Genomic DNA, 3,762 nt, shown 5'->3' with positions numbered 1-3,762 from the left:
GGGGTGGAAAAACATGTAGTGCAGATCTTGGTAGGTTAAAGGCTAACTGACAATACTGTGATGCTGACTATATTATGATTATATTAGCATTTAACAGTATCTGGTCTGTGACACATATTTTGTAGCCATTATCAGCAAAACTTTCTCCATTGCCTCAGCTGATGAGAAACTCAAGAAGTGCTGCTTGATTGGAGAGCACTTAAAACACAAAAGAAAGAGCAGCTCTTTGAAGAATACAAAGAACCTGGACTAGGTGATAATATACTACAGCAACATTTGGTCGCAAGATAGAACAGCACTTACAGGATGCTAGATTCCCTTCCCAAAGTTAAGGTGCTGTTGGTCAAAGTGGGCTTCCTTCATTGGAGCAGAACATGATATAAGATGGGGTCACTGTTCTGCCACTTGAGACATAGCTCATACACAGCAGAGAAGCTTCGGTGCAACATTTCACCAGTCAACTTTCCAAAATAGAGCAGTGCTTCTCCATTCTGCCACTTATAATTTTGAAAAAGACAATGAAACAGTAACTGAAGGTTTCCAAAAGTATACTAGAGGTAAAGGAGACCTTCATTGAGCCTTTAGTCCAGCCAAAAAATTAAAACACACACATACATCTGCAACCTCCTATATTTGCAGACTTGGCTGAAAGCCAAATGATTACTGGTGCTATCCTCCATAGCATGTTTAACTCTGAAGTAAGACCCACTTCTGTTTAAGCCTTCTGAGGCTTACCAAGGATTGGAATCTAACCCTAACCCTAACTCTAACCCTTAACCATCTTGGGGGAGGGGCATTTTCTGTAGAACCCTTTTTGAAATTATAGTCTTCTTCCCTTCATGTCCTTTCCTGGAAAATTAAGGTTTTTCAGTGACATGTTTTTTTCTGCATTCTTAACGTTATTGATTTCATAAGTGGCCAAATTAAGATACAGATTTCTAAACCAAAATCTTATGATTTATTTGACAAGCTGTTACTAGCTAACATTCTTGTGATTTTCAAATGCTGCTACTTAATACTATAATAGCAACTTTGTGGGTAATTATAGTAATATATCATTCTAAAAAAAGCTATATGTAATTTCAAGATATATTTTGTGCCCTTTAACTTACTTTATAGCATTAACAGAAAACCTTTTAGTACAAATTTAGAAAAGTTTCTCAAGGTCTATAAAACAGGTCTATAAAATATCTTGACCTGTGAAGAGCCAGGATTTCAAACAGTGAGATTATTGGATGATTTTTCAAGAGTTAGAAAAAGTTAACCAATTGTCTGATTAAAGGTGTTGCATTCTCTCAAGAGAAACTGTATCTGAATACCCAAACGATCCTCTGGTCTTTTCTTTTACTCAGGTTGGCAATGTCTTTAACCTAGAAAGGTGAAGCCTGACCCCTTGTGGACAAAATGCACCCCAGGTATCTATATAGAAGCCAAATATGCAAGTACACAAAAGAACTGTCAAGTTTAACATGGTGGCAGCCTGGTTGGAGATTGCCTAGCACTGGAAGCTCTGCTCTGGTTTTGTAATTTAGGGCTTGACTTTCCAAACTCTGGAAGGTGGTGTTTTCAGAGCAACTAGCTGTCCTGGGGGACTCTGCAAGCAAGCAGTTGTAACCCGGTGTCCACACAACTAAATTGTGAAGAACGCACCAATGTGTAAACTTACAGGATCTCAAAAAACTTTCTGGATGGATCCAGTAAGGTGACCTGTATAGCATACTTGTCATAGGCATAACCTATCAAGCAGCAAAAGTAACACACTCACCACAACAGAAAGGATCCAATAGAGTCACAGCAACAGCGCTACTAATGTTGCACTAGCATAAACAAGCACTAGAGCAACAGTGCTTGCTAATTCAAAAGCATACCTGTTGGTTTACACTAGTGCAACATTCTTGGAGCCACTGGATCCTTCCAGTGAACATTATTTGTTTTTGGTTGTTTATTATGATGATTGTTCTTGATATATAAATGCATTCATGAACAAATTATTCTGGGCAGAAAAACAGTGCGTGGCATGTTTATTCAGAAGTAAGCCCCGGTGGACTCAGTGGGTCTTGCTTCCATTTAAGTGTGCGAAGGACAGCAGCATGAATGGCATTATCTGATTATCATATGATTTTCACTGTGAATTATGTTCACTCTCATTCATAGGCATTCTTGTATGTCTTATTTGATTGTGTGGCACAGCATAAGTGACAGAAAGGAGACATGAGGAAAGGATACATAGATAGTCCCTGAATTATGAACTCCAGAGTTACAAATAATCCATACTCAAACTGCTGTAAAACATATTATTTTTTGAATACTGCAGGAAATCATCATCACCATAGAGAGAGAGGAAAAAGAAGGAGAGAGAGGGAAGATCTCCAAAGCATCACCATAGAGAGGGAAGAAGTGAAAGGGTAGAGAGGGAAGCCTCCGAAGTAGGCGTTCCTATCTTGCCCATCCACAGAGGGAAATCTTGCCAAGTATTTCCTTGCTACAAAAAGGAGGCCTGGTGAGTTTTGACAGGGGGCAGGAGAGTTGCAGTTTTTCCACTCTGTGGCAAATCCCTGCAAATGTGGAGGGTTGACTATATGTGATCTGACTTACATACAAATTTGACTTAAATACAAATTTCTGTTCTTCGTTGTGGCCTTAGTGCATCACACATATGGGTGCTGCGCCTGCGCAGTGCCTTTGGCCGGAAGATTACAAGCTAATGATTTTTTGGCAGGAAAAGCTCCGCTCCCCTTGCCCCACAGCCTATAAAGAGCGGAGCATCCACCATTTTGTTCAGTCTTTGCGACCGCCATTCGCTGTGCCTCGTGCCGCTTTCGACTATCGCTCTGACCGTTACTCGTATAGTTACTTCTTCTTCTTGATTATTCTCCCAGTTATTATATCCCTGTTAGTTCTTGCTGCTTCTTATAGTTCTTGTTAGTTTTATAGTTCTATCGTTCTACCTTCTTTCAATCTTCTATAAAAAACAAAAACAAAACAAAAATATATTTTTACCCTCTGCACTGTCTTCTTTTTTTCCCTTTCTTGCAATGGCACAGTGAGCGGCTTTCCGCAAATGCGCGGAATGCGGGTCAAAGTGTCTCCGACTGACCCGCATGACCTATGCCTCCTCTGCTTGGGGGAGGGGCATAGGACAGACAAGTGCTCTCACTGCCTGGCCTTCTCTAAGCAGGCCAGGAAAAATCGTGAGAACTGCCTCTGGAGGCTTCTGTGGGATCGGGCTCTCATGCAGTCCGACCCACTCGTCGTGGCTCCGAAGCCTGGCTCTACTACGGTGGTCCTGCCCTCACACCCTTCGGATGAAGGTGCATCTACCATGGGGGCCCCACCCGCTTCTCCAAAGAAAAAGCGTGAGAAGCGTAAGCGTGCTGACACCGACAAATCAGCAAAGAAGGCCAGGAAGGAGAAGCCTCCGAAACCAACTCAGAAGTCGAAGGACCCGGAGTGCCCATGGCATCATGATTCGGGTTCGACGGCCCCCTCCGTACCAGCGGCAGTCACTGTACCGACTCCACCCGATCCGGTACTCCAAGCGGCTATGAGGGTTACCCCTCAAGGGTCCCTTCGACGTGTGGCTGACCTTCCTGCCGAGCCGCTTCCAACTCTTCAGCAGGTGTCAATTTCTGATGGGGAAATTCAAGACTCTCCCCCCAGGGCTAGGTCACCCATGCCTATGCCCGTAGCCACGATGGAGGCGGATGTGGAGATATCCCTGCCTAGGGTCTGAAGGAGTTGCTCGAGGGAACAGTGATCCGA

This window comes from Varanus komodoensis, unplaced genomic scaffold (assembly GCF_004798865.1).
Source record: "Varanus komodoensis strain SLA01 unplaced genomic scaffold, ASM479886v1 scaffold13_3, whole genome shotgun sequence".
NCBI lineage: Eukaryota > Metazoa > Chordata > Lepidosauria > Squamata > Varanidae > Varanus > Varanus komodoensis.
This window is presented reverse-complemented; position numbering follows the sequence as displayed.